This window comes from Sus scrofa, chromosome 8 (assembly GCF_054392235.1).
Source record: "Sus scrofa isolate SSC_HxYL_T2T_F1_AM1 chromosome 8, Sscrofa_HxYL_maternal_Yorkshire_Landrace_v2.0, whole genome shotgun sequence".
Classification (NCBI taxonomy): Eukaryota; Metazoa; Chordata; class Mammalia; order Artiodactyla; family Suidae; genus Sus; species Sus scrofa.
The window spans coordinates 133,723,616-133,740,267 of record NC_139390.1 but is presented as its reverse complement, the minus strand read 5'-3'; the positions used below and the strand labels follow the sequence as shown (position 1 = coordinate 133,740,267).

The following is a 16,652-nucleotide window of genomic DNA, read 5'->3' as shown; positions in this document are numbered from 1 at the left end:
CGGCTTGGATCCCGCGTTGCTGTGGCTCTGGCGTAGATCCCTGGCCTGAGAATCTCCATATGCCGCGGGAGCGGCCTAAGAAATAGCAAAAAGACAAAAAAAAAAAAATTTTTTTAATTAAAATTAAAATTAAAAAGACAAAAAAGAAAGAATAATAAGGAATACAGGATACTAAATTGGGTGTACACATTCCCAATATAGAAGTTCCTTGAATAAAACAGCTAGAGAAAGAAAAAGAGCGAGAGAGATGAATTTGGCAATCAGACAAAAATTTTAGAACACTTAATGACTTTTTCTTTTTCTTTTTTTTTTTTTTTTTTTTTTGCTTTTTAGGGTCACACCCACAGCATATGGTACTTCCCAGGCTAGGGTTAGAATCCAAGCTGTAGCTGCCAGCTCTCCACAGCAACGCCAGATCCAAGCCTCGTGTGAAATGGCATTTTTGACATTAATGACATTTTTAATGGACGTTCTAAGGAGCTCCACTTCCAACCTCCAACCCTACTCCTTCTTTAACTATAAATAAATACCAGCACAACCAATGCTCAGAATTGCTGTTCTAAATACCTGAGATTGCAAACACTTTTAAAAATAAAAGTGATACCTCACTCTCCAGTAGAGTAAAGCAGGAAACACAAATTGGTATTTGATTTGATTAAGATATATTTTTATTTAAGTACAAATGTTTCATCAAATTAAAGAGAATTTTTAGGTTTTACCATATTTATTTATTTACTTATTTTTATTTATATATTTTTTTCTTTTTGCCTTTTCTAGGACCACTCCCACAGCGTATGGATGTTCCCAGACTAGGGGTCTAATCGGAGCTGCAGCCGCTGGCCTACGCCAGAGCCACAGCAACGCCAGATTCAAGCCAGGTCTGCAACCCACACCACAGCCCATGACAACGCCAGATCCTCAACTTACTGAGCAAGGCCAGGGACCGAACCTACAACCCCATGGTTCCCAGGTGGAATCGTTAATCACTGAGCCACAACGGGAACGCCTACCATATTTTTTAAAATGAGATTTCATTTCATTTAAAATTGGCATTTCTTATAAAGTATTGAATTGTTCTCCATAAAATATATAGATGATATGAAGAAACAACTTGCTAAAGTATACATTCAAAATGTCCAGAAGCAAAGCTCTACTTAAAAGAGACACATGCACCCGCATGTTCATTGCAGCACTATTCACAATAGCCAGGACATGGAAACAATCCAAATGTCCATCGACAGAGGATTGGATTCGGAAGATGTGGTATATATACACGATGGAATACTACTCAGCCATTAAAAAGGATGACATCATGCCATTTGCAGCAACATGGATGGAACTAGAGAATCTCATACTGAGTGAAATGAGCCAGAAAGACAAAGACAAATACCATATGACATCACTTATAACTGGAATCTAATATCCAGCACAAATGAACATCTCCTCAGAAAAGAAAATCAATCATGGACTTGGAGAAGAGACTTGTGGTTGCCTGATGGGAGGGGGAGGGAGTGGGAGGGATCGGGAGCTTGGGCTTATCAGTCACAACGTAGAATAGATTTACAAGGAGATCCCGCTGAATAGCATTGAGAACTATGTCTAGATACTCATGTTGCAACAGAAGAAATGGTGGGGGGAAAAACTGTAATTGTAATGTATACATGTAAGGATAACCTGACCCCCTTGCTGTACAGTGGGAAAATAAAATAAAATTTAATAAAAAAAAAAAAAAAAAAAAAAAAAACAAAATGTCCAGAAGAAGAAGAAATTCAATAGGCAAACACTTTGCTCAAATTCAAATTACATTATTTTATGCAACGAAAACTAAATCAGCCTAAGTGTAGTAAACAGATATTATCCTTTTTAAATTTTTAACTTTTTTATTGTTTGTCTCTTTCTCTTTATAGTAGGTAGCCTCACATAGCATGGACAATGCTTTGTTAAAATCCGTTTGAAAGTTCAAATTAATTTCCACATAATTGCATTAGAGAACTAATGAATCTTTGAAATTTTTCAAGGTTCATTTGGGTTCTCCCAGTTGATGCCATGGGGCTTCACTTTTAAATTATGTCCTTGTCAAGGAGTCTGGACTATTTGATTCAGGGTGTGATAATAACATAGTTTTTCAATTAATGTGTACTAGTTTCATGACATAACTCCAGCCAATGTTAACACTTCAACCTCATTAAGATATAATGTTATATAAGTAGCTATTGTTAGCCGTAATATTAATTCTCTGTCCTCAAGTAACTGAACCTAATAGCAGTGGCACAGAAAGAATTACTGATTTAATTTAGGTCATTTCTCAGTAAACGTTTTAAACTAAGTATAATGTAAACTACCATGAATTGACCTAGGATAAGTACAAATAATTGTACTTATATTAAAATAAGAAATCATTCATTTGAAAAACATTGATATTACTGTTGTTCAAATTATAGGGGCAATGCTAAATGTGCTTTTTCACAATTACCACCACTAAACTTTATATTCAGAGTGCTTTAATTACGCAATCTTTAGGTTAGAACTTGGAATTCATCCTGTTTGCTCTCATCAACTAATGTAATGATTGCAGATAGTACAGAGAGTAGGAGAAAAGAAAGCAGGAAGGAAGGCTAGCAAAGGAAGGAAAAAGAGAGAAATAAATATTTTAACAAGCTCACCAAAATTTTGAGAGGCATTTATGTTTTAGACAGAATATAATTCCACTGTACATCTGATACTGGGGTAAGAGCAAGCAGTGTAGCCAGATATGAATGGAAAGTGAAACTTTGTATAACAGAAATTAACACAACATTGGAAATCAACCATACTGCAATAAAACAGTTTTAAAGAAGAAAGCGAAGAGAATCCTAGTATTTTTTTTAAAGCAAAGAGAAACTTTATATATATATATATATATATATATATATATATATATAATATATTATGGTGTATATATGGTGTAATGATTAACTGATAATGAATTTTATTATATATGCTAATTAATGATTAACATATAATAGATATATTATTTATCTCATTTAATGGTCATAAAATTCTGAAAGGTAGATATTATATGATAGAAAAATTCGGAGTTCCCATGTGGCTCAGTGGTTAACGAATCCGACTGGGAACGATAAGGTTGCAGGTTTGATCCCTAGCCTTGTTCAGTGGGTTAAGGATCTGGCGTTGCCGTGAGCTATGGTATAGGTTGCAGACGCAGCTTGGGTCCAGCGTTGCTGTGGCTGTGGTGTAGGCTGGCGGCTACAGCTCTGATTGGACCCCTAACCCGGAACCTCCATGTGCCATGGGAGCGGCCCTAGAAAGGCAAAAAGACCAAAAAAAAAAAAAAAAGAAACCCGAAGGATGAAGTAACTTGCTTAAGGTTGCACAGACAATAGTTGAGCTATAGTGTGCATCTGTTGTTTTTGCCAGTCCTGCATCTTTCTTACTTTCTTTTGATAATTTTAAACCAATTTTCCTCTGGAACCTGACCACCCAGGTTCAATTCACCAGATCTGTGGGCTTCAGATAGAGCTGACTACCACTTTTGTCAGTTTAGGGGCTGAATATATAAATTAGGCTTGGCCAATCAGAGCATTTCAATTCCCAAGCCAAAGTTTTTGGTTCAGAAATGAGTTCATAACCTAGGACCAAAAATGAACCTAACTTTTATTTGAGCTACAAAAATACATTCTTTCTAATTCTGGTAAACTCCAAAATGAACCAGGAGCTGTTAGTTATTGTCTCACAAAAAAAAGAGCTTGCCAGAGAATTTAGCCCAACGGATGAAAAATAAGTTGCTACAGGGAGAGAACCAATAGTTAACTACAGCATTTGAAAAGTAAGTAAAGTTTAATCACTAACAGTAGAGTTCCTGTTGTGGTGTAGCGGAAACAAATCCAACTAGGAACCATGAGGTTATGGGTTCAATCCCTGGCCTCACTCAGCAGGTTACAGATCCGGCATTGCCAGTGAGCTGTGGCATAAGTGGCAGATGCGGCTCAGATCTGACGTGGCTGTGGCTGTGGCATAGGCCAGAGGCTACATCTCTAATTGGACCCCTAGCCTGGGAACCTCCATATGCCGTGGGTACAGCCCTAAAAAGACAAAAAAAAAAAAAAAATCAAATCACTAATAAATCTCCCCTCTATCTTTATTTTTTATTCTTTTGCTTGAGTCTGTTTGGGATGGATTTTCTGTAAATGACAACCCAAAAAGTCCTAATTAATTGAGAGACAATGTTAGGATTCAAACCCAATTTTTTGTACTATCTCACTGTATACTTGCTACAATTGGCCACGATAAGTAGCTTTCATGCAGACCAAATAAATCTAATTATTGCAAAATGAATTAAAAGCAGGTAAGCATTTCCAGTAAAAATGTTAAAATATTTTTCATTCAGTAAATATCACAGATGAAGGTCAGAGAAACATTTAACAATAAACAGAAATCATGGTTCATATTTTAGGCCACTTAAAAAGACAAAAAATTCAAAATAAATGAATCAATAATATGATTAGAGCTAAGATAATATTAAATATATGATATGGTAAAGATTAACTTTAGTTTTAAAGGGAAAAATAAAAACCAAATAATCAAGATTTTTCTAATTGTTTTTTTTTTTCTGTTTTTAACTACCTGAAAACATCTACTGGAATTAAATGAAGTCTCTTTGTTTTATTGCAATTCTTACTGACTGAGTAAAAGTTAATGAGACAATATTATGCTAATTTAACAGTACTGCATTTCAGTCAATAAGAAAAAATTTAATAATTATAATATTTATTCTCTCATTGCTATGTATATTGTTTGAAAATACTGGCCTTAATAAGTATAGATCTGGCTGAAAAGACAAAATGAATTTGCATGATTAAACAGATAACTCTTTAGGGTAATCTGTAATACACAGTCATATATGTGGATTCACTCTATCCAATAAACATTCTGCACAACCATACAGACAGCTTGGAAACATATGCATGTGTAAGTGCTAGATTGCACAAAAAATTTATTAATACAGCAACTTAAAACATTTTGAGTTATCATGCTTCCCCTGACAAGAGGTTCCACCCAGCTTTCGATAAAAATTTAGTACTCATTCTACTAGTTAGCTTTTAGATCTTAAAAGGAGTCTAGACCATCTTACTAGAGGAAGAAATTAAGACTAGGGATAGAGCAAACAACAGACCATCAAATCAAAAATTGATGTCACAGCCTTTTTCTGTCCCAGACATGGTCACATCAAAAGTAATAGGGCAGGGAGGGGCCATAGAGGTATAAACCAGAGATATTTGTAACCAGAGATGTTTACGGGGAATCTGTTTTGTCTGAGCCCTATGGAACTCCGAGCTGACAGATGAAGAAGAGAGGTAATCCAAGTTAATTCATGGATGTACAACTGCCATTGTTTTGGAGAAACTCAAGAGATCTAGGGAGTGACACCAATGGGGAAATCACTTTGTGACAAAAACATTTATGGGGCCACTGACCAAGGCCAACTAAAGCAGTATGGACTTCAGCCTTCATATAGAACAAACTAAAATTGTGGCGGCTTCCTCAGATTCATAGGTATTAGGAGGTCTCTAGTCCTGAAATTATATGCCAAAAATTACATAAATGTGTGCATTTTTCCTGGGCTAAAATAAAATTTTTAAAAGGGTTTATGACCACCAACAAATTTAAATACCACTAACCCAAAGCCCAGTTTCAAACTCAAATTGGTATTGAAGCAGCTAATACTTGAGTAGATGACATTTGCCTAGTTCCAGAGAAAGAATGGAACAACCTTTGTACCTACTGCTGCTTAATGAGGTTATTACTAAGATACTCCCTAGCAAGAATTCAAAACAAAACAAAATCAAAAAAAATTATAGAAGTGTTCTAACAGATTGCAATAATCTACAATATTACATCTAGATCTTATGTCTAGAAAAGGAAAACTTTCATTTTTTAAATGTTGTATGTTTCCCTGTGTTACTCATGAGGCTGAGAGTAGAGAAACCTATTACAAAGTGCCAAAGCCTAGGCCAAGCTCAGTTACGTGGAACCCATACAGACTCTTAACTTCCCCAGGTCCTCAGTCATGTGCTTTGTTTTCAGGCCCTCCTGGGGTCCATTACTGTAGCTTGCCAAGAGCACAGGCTTCATCTTAATAGGGAAATGGGAGAATTGTCCTCATTTTCATTCCTGGGTCTTCACCATTTAATCTATCATTTCTTAACTCATCTTTTATAGAAAACAAAATGCTTACTTGCTACCTCTGTCCCAACTCCTTCATTCCCAGTGGGTGGCCTCTCTTTCTTGAACCTCTATTACTGCTGCAATTGAAAGATGAATCAAAATCCTTTTTTTGGAGAAATCAGGCACAATATCTGGTTTTATTCACTGGCCCTATTTCGCATCATTGACTGGTATAATTTCACAGTTCCATTTAATCAAAGACCACACAGGCACATTGGAGCCCTAACAATGAGAGGGACCCACTGGGAAAGAATAACAAGTACTTAATACAAATTTGTTGAACGAATTAATATTTGGGAAAACTAAGTGAAATATATATCGGAGACTGAAAATGAAACATTTTCATGGTATTCTATCATTACAACTCTTCATCTGTGTTATTCACCTGTAAGGAATTCTTCATCCATGATTAAAAGATGATAATAATAGAACACCAGGAACATATTCCATCTTTAGTCTCCTGCATATTCCTTCATTTACTTTTCACAAATATTTTCTTATGCATTAATTCCTTCACTCAACAAATTTATATTGAGTGTTTACCATGTGCTGAACATGGCTCTGGGCATGAGAAATAAAACAGTAAACTTACAAAAGTTCTAGCCCTCATGCCGTGTAAATGCTAGAAAACAAAAAGTAGAGATGTAAAATATATACAATGCAGTTTCTAGTAAGAAACAGGGTAAAGGGACTTAAAATGAAAAGGTGGAGCCAGAAGAGTTGTTTTTTTGTTGTTGTTTGTGTTTTTTTTTTTTTTTTTCCTTTGTCTTTTTAGGGCTGCACCCATGGCATATGGAGGTTCCCGGGCTAGGGGTCTAATTGGAGCTACAGCTGCCAGCCTTTGCCAGAGCCACAGCCACTCCAGATCCAAGCCACGTCTGCGACCTACACCACAGCTCACGGCAATCCCAGATCCTTACCCCATTGAGCGAGGCCAGGGATTGAAGCCCCAACCTCATGGTTCCTAGTCGGATTCATTTCTGCTGCGCCACTAAGGGAGCTCCTGATTTGTTTGTTTGTTTGTTTGTTTGTTTATTTTCAGATAAGTTGTTTTTAATGGCCTGGTTAAGGAACACTACACTGGCATGGACATGTTTGAGGAAAGATATGGAAGAATTAAAGGAATGAGTCTTGTGAGAGTCTGAAAATCAAGGGTGCCAACTAACAAGAAAGGATAGAGCCAAGGCAGAAGTAGAAACTACCTCTGCCTAATCAGGGATCATCTACTATTCTAGTAGCTTTCATATTTTTTGCCAAGAATGAAAGTGAGACTCATAGATACATTGTGATCTTGCTCAAAATCACACATATTATGAACAACACATACAGAGCCAGAACCAAGATTGGTAACTGGTCACTAAGGCCTCATGAATATATTTATATACTATGACATATCAAATCAACTTGTTGTACCCTTGAAATTTACACACTGTTTATGTCAATTATATATTAACTTTTATAAAAAGAAATGATTTTTATATGGTTTCAGTGTCACATAACCATGGAACCTTAGGATTTTTAGCATTATTGTAAAAGTCCAGTAGAAAACTCTGAGGCCAATTCCACAGATAAGGGTAGTCTTACTTGGGTGGGGTCACCTAAGGAAATCAGCCAGGCTGAAGCACTGCAGTAAGAATTAGAATAGCCTAGAATTATATATACTCTAGTTTCAAGCAAACAAGTTATCCTGCTGTCCTTTGACAGCTGTTGAGTCAAAGGACATTTTTACTTACGACATAGCAGGTATTTTAAATTTCACGTTTGTTTTGCCTCTGCTTATCCCCAAGTGCCACTGATATTATAAAGAAAAATCCAGATGAATGCAGGTAGTTTATTTCACTGAGGAACCCCAAACCTAGGAAATCCTAATATTTGAATGGGGCTGTTAGAAAACTTGCCCTAATTTGACCTGACAGAGAGACATTATCTTTATTATCCTGGACAATGCACAAATCTACCTCTGCTCCAGGCAGAGCTACAATCTCTATCTTTAAAAGCAGTTTGCTATTAAAAAAATACTCCTGGAAAGATAGTCTAGAATAAAACTGTCAATGCCTCTGTTCGGAAGACATACAGAAATGTGCAAGACTCATGAAGAATTGTTTCCAACAGACAAACTAAGAAAAAATGTATGCACGCACAACAAAGGTTTTTACATGTAGGTCTAATTAATGATCTAGTACAGGCAACGTTTTTAAACAGAGAGTCAGCATTAAAAAAAGGAAGAACGTTTATTTTAGTATTAATAGGAAGATCAGTTATAAAATATAAAATATGAAATGATGTCCAGGAGAGTGAAATTCATTGGAAACTTCAATAGAAATTGTTGCAGTTTTACTCGTAGGACGTAATGACTTATTGAAGGAAATGAAAGAAAAGGAATAATTTTAAATGACATCATTCCTACATACAAAATGTAATATATATAAAAATGTACATCTTAAGTACATTTAAAAAGAAGGCAATTTTGGAGTTCTCGTCATAGCACAGCAGAAGGGAATCCGACTAGGAACCAGGAGGTTGCAGGGTCGATCCCTGGCCTCGCTCAGTGCGTTAAGGATCCAGCATTTCCATGAGCTGTGGTGCAGGTCACAGACATGGCTCAGATCTGGCGCTGCTATGGCTGTGGCATAGGCCAGCAGCTGTAGCTTTGATTGGAACCCTAGCCTGGGGACCTCCATATGCTGTGGGTGTGGCCCTAAAAAAGCAAAAAAAAAAAATCAACATATGTTTTTTATATTGTTCCCCAAAATAAGGTGTAGGTAATTGGATAAAACTGAATTTGAAAAAACAAATGCATAAAATTGTCAAATTAGAAGAAAATATCAAAGTATATGTTTTCTCCATAATTATGTAAATAAATATCAAAACAAGAAAACAAATATTTATGTTATTGTGGAGAATATCTTCCTAAATACACAAACAAATGCAAAATTCAAAAATGCAAGCACCTTATAATACTTCACCTTTATTTATAATCATGTCACTTTGAGGCTATTTTTCATTTTATTCTATCTGACATATATTTCCAACCACAAAAAATATTACTGGTTTTGTTTTAGAGAGCCAAAAGTAAGTGGTATTTACTCACGTATTTATGTTTTCCATGGCTCTTCTTCCTCGCCTGAATTTTCGTAATTCTGAGTACCTCTTATTAGATTTTGGTATAAAACAGACAAGCTCAAATTTTAGTTATCGGCTTAAAACAACTGTTCTCCTGGGCTCACGTTTCTGTGTATCAGCCCTATTGCGGTCTGGCTCAGCTGGCAGCCAGGTTTTCCCACGCTTCAGAAGTCAGGTGCAGATCAATTGATTGCAGGATGATCTAGAAGGGCCTGCCTCACCTATCAGGTAGCTGGTAGTGTAACTGAGCAGGACCCTATGGGGACTTCCTAGGGCAGGCCCTTCCCCCATATGCTCTGCTTTAGGTCCTCTCTGAAGTATAACATGGCTCTTGTTGGAGGTTTATAGAAACATCATGACCTGACCTTTGTGGACAGCTGTAAATGAAAGATTTCTACACCAAGAAGTGTGAAACAACCTACCCCCTACCCCTGGCTTTTAAAATGCTTTACAATTTTGGTTCCAGGAGTTTGAGATATTTGGGGGACATGAGTCACCTGTCTCTTTACATGGCCCTGCTATAAACCTTTCTATGCTCCAAATTCCTACATTTTGGTTTGTATGGCCTCACTGTGCATTGGGCACACAGACTTGTGCTAACAGTAGACTCACTGCTCTAGGATTTATTTCTGTTGAGACTTTATTCCGTGTGGTAGTTCGTCCTCCACTAGGTCACCCCACCATTTTTCACATGCCAGTTTTGGAGTCGCAAAGGACAACTAGAGTAACTTATAGCCTTTTTCAAGCTTCTGTGTCATGTTTGCCAATTTGCAATGGCCAAAGTAGTATATAAGTGTATTAGTTTGCTAGGGCTGCTGCAACAAAATAACACACACTGGCTAACTGAAACAACAGAAATTTATTCTCTCATATTTCTAGAGGCTAGAAATCCACAATCAAGATGTTGACAGGGTTTATTCTTCTATAGGCCTTGAGTGAAGAATCTGCTCTAGACTGTTCTCCTCGGCTTGTAAATGGCTATCTTCTCCATGTGCCTCTTCCCATTGTCTTCCCATTATACATATCTCTATGTCCAAATTTCCCTTATTTAAGGAAACTAGTTACATTGGATTAGGGCCCACCCTAAAGACCTCATTTTAACTGATTACCTATGTAAAATCTTAACTCACAATTAGGTCATATTCTAAGGTACTGGTGGTTAGAACTTCAAAACATAAATTTGGATTGGTTACCCAATTTATCCATAAAAATCTGGCAAATAGATTCAATTGGTGGTATAAAAATTGACTTATATCTTAGTAGGAGAATCTTCAATGACAAATTGCAAGGAGGTATATGCAGGAAGATGTACACATTTTGGGCAATTTTACAATCTACAACAATCCAAAGTCATCTTACTTTTATCCTGTAAAATACTTTTCAGTATTTATTTTACAAAGACTATTAGTACAATTTCCCTCATTTTTTTCTGAAAATGTCTTTATTTCACTTCATATTTGAAGCTGATTTTCAGTGTGTATAGCATTCCAATTTGCCAGTTCTTTTAGCACTTTAATATATCAATATGTCATTGTATTGTCTGGTTTCCATGTTTACTGATGAAACATTGGCCATTAATTTTATTATTTGTTCCTCGAAGGTAATATGTTTTTTATCTATGATTTATTTTATAATTTGTGTTTTGGCTTTGATTTTTTTATCAGTTTATTTCTGGATAATGCATAGAATATGGGCAGTTCGCCACAATTACTTCTAACTAGATCTCTCAATGGTGGGGACTGGCCTATATCTAGATTTCTCTTAGTGTTAGGGCATTACCAAAGAAGGAATATCAACTGAAAGTCTGGGTTGCTTACCAGAGTTCCTACTATTTGATAAGTCCGAGATCCAATTTTTGTCTCTCCAGCTACATTAATCTCTTGTACTCCTTTCTTAAAATGTTATCCTTTAATTATCAACTATATTCTGCTTAGATTCTCAATAACTTACCCTGGGAGTATGCAATTAAGAATAAGCAAATGTCTCAAAAGGAAATTGCAGGAAAAACAGCACATTTACTTTTCTATAGTTTTCTTTTCCCTAAGACTCTGACTCTTCAAGTCATAATTGCGTTGGTAGCCCTAAGCTCTCATTTTTACCTAGATAACTCAAAGCCCTCAGAAACTGCCACAGGTTCTAGGATGACAGCTTTTACTTGGCATTTATGTTCATTATAGAGAATAAGCAAAATGCTCCAAAAAGAAAATATGGATCTCACCTCACTGTGTTTCCTTCTCTGAAGAAATTTTCCCCATCCAGATCTGGCTGCCTTGATGGCTCTCTGGTGTCTGTAAACACAATTTTTTAAGTATTATTTTAGTCTAGCTTTTACGGTTGCTGTCATTAGGATAGTGAATCTGATATACTCTATTTTGTCATGGTCAGAAATAGAAGTTCCCATAATAACATTCAAAGGCGAACCAACATTTGGGCATGCATGCACACACATCCATACACCACATGACTTAGGTATGGACCATATGATATCAAGAATAGACTTCTAAGCAAATTAGCTCATGTTTAGATGGATTCGTGGGACTCTCACAGAACCTAGTTGCTAAATGTTCAGTGTAAAGCTGAGAATGTCATATCAGAGTTATCTATTTCTGAGGTTAAATGGTCTACTTTTAAAATATTTTTGGCTATTTCTGTGAATTGTTTCATTCTTCCACTTTTTTTTAATGCAAGCCACCTAACTTAAACTGGCCAAAAGTTGGAGCTAAATCCTAAGTCCACTGATTGACCTAATAGCTCCTAGGCCTACCAACAGGATAACGTGAAGTTTATACTATTTTTAAAAAGAAATCATTCTCAATACTGCCAAATATAGGAAACAAGCATGCTCACACTGATATCCGCAGAACCCATATACTCTTCGTTGTCTCTTTCCTTATTTTTAGGGATGAATTTATGTGCTTCTAGATAATGACCCGTCCCTCCATTCCCTCTCACTTGTCTAAGGACAATACTTTAGCAATTGTCTTCTTTCTCTCCTACATGATCAATTTTCTCTCTCCATTGCATCATTTCCATTGGAATATCAACACTGCTATGGTTTCTCCCATTTCAAAGAATAAATTAACATGAAAATAAGTGGGGAAAAAATCTTAAAACATTTTTAACTCTTCTCTCTAGATATTGCTGACATATATCACATGTTCTTTACAAAAATACTTCTTCAAGCACTGTCTATACAACTGGTGTTTTCTAATTTTTTCTAGAATCTACCTCATCTAAGATTTGCCATTTCTGATTCCCTAAAACTGTTCTTGTCAAGGTCACCAGTAATGACCTCCAGTGACTAATAAATGCATTGATCATTTAACTTGCTCAGTTGGCAACATTTGACCATTCCTTTTTGGAATACTTTTCCACTTGTTTCCAGGATATTTCATTCACTGCTGTCACTATTCCCATTATTCTGGACTTTCTTTTTTAGTCTCTTTTCCTGGTTCTTCAACTCTCCAGCCTTTAAATATCAGAGTAGACTATAACTCAATCATTTGAATAATTTTCATTTTTTATCCCCAATCTCTCCATATGTGTTGCCTATTGTCCCATCTTCCCATTTATATTCCTAGATTTCTAGATTCTACTTCTTCATTTTCAAACTCATACATCCAACTGCCAACCAACTTTTCTACTTTAGTGTCTAAGAAGCATCTCAAAAAGTAACATGTCCAAAATTCTGCATTTTATTTCTCCCTCAAAAGCCCCAATCTGAAGATATTTGGAGATAAGGACTTTGGGAGGTAATTAAGTTTAGATGAGACCATGAGGACTCCCATGATGGAATTAGTGCTTTTATAAGAAGAGGAATAGAAACCAGAGCTCCCTCTCTCTCTCCAATCTCATGCACCAGAGGAAGACCATGTGAACACAAAGAAAGGTATCTAGCTACAAATTAAGAAGAGTGCTATCACCAGAACCTGAGCAGGATGACACCCTGATCTCAGGCTTCCAACCTCCAGAACTATGAGAAAATAAGTAATTTGTTGTTTAAGATACCTACTCAATGATATTTTGTTCTGGAGGCTGGAAGTTTGAGATTAGGGTGTCAATATGGTCAAGTTCTGGTGACACCTTTTTCCTGGTGTGCAAACATCTGCCTCCTCACTGCGCACTCCATGGATTTTGCTCAGTGTACACAGGGAGAGAGAAAGAGAGAGAGATCACTTCTCACAAAGCCACCAATCATATCAGGTTATTATCTATCCTATCCTTATATTCTTTCATTTAACCTTAATTACATCCTGAAAGCCTTTTCTCCAAATATAGTCACAATGAGGTTTAGAGCACAGAATCCAGGGGTGGACACAATTCAGCATATGGCAATTATATAAATAAGAATAAATCTTATCTGGATCATTTTGTCTTCTCACTACTAGAACTTAAGCTCCATGATGTCCTAGATGTTCGACTGTTTCATTCACTGATATATTCCAATCGCTAAAAATTTCAGCATTTTATATTCAGCATTTTTAATAAGTGCAAAGATTGAAAACAATCTAATAGCCATATCTAGCTGACTAGTTCAATAGATTATGACAATATATGGTTAAATATTATATATCAATGAAAAAGGTCATGCTAAAGAATAATATAATTGAAAATGTTGGGAAATATACTTTTACATAAAAAAATTATTAGGAGGATAAAAATATCTACTTACTATTATGAATGTGAAATGATAGAGAAAAATGCTCAAATCTGTAAAGAGTAGTTTCTCAGGTTTGCTACTATTAGCAAAATTTACTTTGGAGCAAGAGCTTTTTTGTATTTTCCAAAATTTTTACAAAAATATGTTGACTGGGGGGTGTATCAAGATGGCAGAGGAGTAAGACATCATGCTCACCTTCTCCAACAAACACAACAAAACAACACATCTACATGTAAAACGACTCACACAGAACACCTATTGAATGCTGGCAGAAAAACTTAAACCTCCAAAAAGGCAAGAAACTCTTGACATAACTGGGTAGAACAAAAGAAAAAGAGAGAGAGAAAAGGAAAGAGGAGGGGACTAGCATTCCTGAGAGGGAGCTGTGAAAGAGAAAAAGGACCCGCACCCTGGGAAGTCACCTAACTGATGGGGAGATCAGTCAAGACGGAGGGACCTCAAAGTCACCGAGAAAATCACAGCAGCTGGTCTGAGGAGGGCAAGTAGAGTGAGAGCCACACAGATCATCTGCACCACCAGCCTGAACGCCACAGCCTGAGATGCTCAGGCAGGGGTGGGCACTGAGACTTAGGCTCCGGAGGTCAGTCCCAGGCAGAGGACTATAGTTGGCTGTGTGGGGCCAGCCTGAGGGGCTAAGGAGCACTGTGCCATGGGTGGGGGAGTGCTATGCTACAGGCTTGGGAGTGGAATGCCATGGCAGAGGGAACCCAGGAGAAGGTCTGGGCTCATAGGAGAAGCAAGGCTCCATTGTTGGGAGGGTGAGAGGAGCAGCAGACCACCAGAGGAATCTCCCTAGAATGTGTGCAGGCTCTCAGAGGGTGAGGCGCCTCAGTCACAGGCTACAGGTGGCAAGAAGCCACTTTCTCGGGCTACAGGAGACTGGGTGCTTCTTGTGCAGGCTATGGGTGGGGATCTCTTCTGTAAGCTAAGGGCAGCAGGGGGCTAAGTGCAACATGGTACCTCTTGCATGATCTACAGGTGTCAGGGACACTGGGGGCCTGTTAGTGAGCGCCACCTGTGACTCCATTCACCTCAGGGGTCAGCAAAAAAAAAAAAAAAAAAAGGCATTGCAACCAAGTACCACATGTTTTTGCTCACACCCTCCCGGGAACCGGGAACACACCCGCCCTGCAGCTGCCACTGCCAAATACTCTGGGAAGTGTCCAGACACTTGATCACTGTCCCTTCCCAGGACCCTACAACAAGGAGCAGCTGATGCAGCACCTCCTGCGTGGGCTAAGCAGGATGGGAGGCTTCTTGCGTGGTCTGCAGGTGGCAGGGGCATTCCACCACAGTTATCTTGGACTCCAGAAGTGGGTGTGGGCCACCACCACTAGGGGTCTGTGAACAGACACCACTTGCGGCACCATTTGCGGCACCACAGAGGAGGGCATTGTGACCAAACACCACCTGTTGTTGCTCTCACACCTCTGGGAACACACTGGCCCTGCTGCTGCCATTGCTGAACGTTCTGGGTAGGGCCCACATGCTTGATCTCTGTCACTTCCCAGGATCCTGCAACTAGGAGCAAACTGTGCAGCACCTCCCATGTGGGCTAAGTGAGACGGAGTGCTTCTTGCATGGTCTGCAGGTTGTGGGGTCAAACCACCACATTTATCACTGACTCCAGAGGTGGGAGTGGCCCACTACCACTAGGTGACCCTGAGCAGACACCACCTGCTGCTACAATCACCTTGGAGGAGGGAATTGCAATCGAACGCTACCTGTTGTTGCTCTCAACTCCCCTGGGAACTCACACACCCTGGTACTGCCACTGCCGAATTCTCTGGGCACTTGGTAAATCTGCCTAAGGCTCATTACTGCTTCCCAGGGCCCTGCAACTAGGAGTAGCCTGTGCCACCCTCCTGCAAGTCCTTGTTGCAGTTAAGAGCCCATCAAACAAGCACTGACTACTAGCCCTACCCATTGCCTCTTTCTCCCTGGAAACACAATCAGCACCTTGGGGATAGCAGCCTTCTCACAACAAAGAAAGAGACAGCAAATAAACTCCCATTCAAAAAAAATAAATAGTAACACCCCACAAAATACAAGGGGTGCTCTTTCATAGAATTAGCCCCCCCAAGACTACAGTTTGGCTTCCGTAAAATCACGGAAAAAGGAAAACATAAGCAAGATGAAGAAGTTCAGAAACCATTCCCAGTTAAAGGAGCAGAATTAACATGAAGCAGCAAACAATGAAACAAACTTCTGCAGTCTGACAGACATTGAGTTCAAAAGGGAGATAGTGAAAATACTGAGGGAATTAAGACTGAATATCAAGAAATTAAGCACCAGTATGAACAGTAATGCACATTCCTTTAGAAATGAACTAGAAAATATAAGGAGAAATACGGAAAAATTATAAAATTCATTTGTAGAGATGCAAACTGAGCTAAAGGCATTAAAGAGCAGATGAATAGTGCAGAGGAATGAATTAATAACTTGGGAGATAGAATAATGGAAATCACCCAATCAAGACAGCAAACAAAACCAAATGAAAAAATACAAAAGCAATATAAGAGATCTATGGGATAATATAAAGCAGGCCAATCTACACATAACAGGAATTCCAGAAGGAGAAGAAAAAGAAAAGGGGATTGAAGATATATTTGAAGAAATTTGA

At 37.9% G+C, this 16,652-nt stretch overlaps 1 long non-coding RNA gene across 2 annotated transcripts in view; it reads right to left on the bottom strand.

Moving 5' to 3' along the window:
• Positions 1-16,652, bottom strand: part of LOC110261993 (uncharacterized) — a 517,032-nt gene that overhangs the window by 491,181 nt on the left and 9,199 nt on the right. The window contains exon 2 of one of the 2 annotated variants that reach the window (XR_014813365.1): positions 11,567-11,636. This is a non-coding gene — a long non-coding RNA (uncharacterized LOC110261993). Of the gene's footprint in view, positions 1-11,566; positions 11,708-16,652 lie in introns of those variants that run through there. The other variant, XR_014813364.1, reaches the window with a different exon arrangement.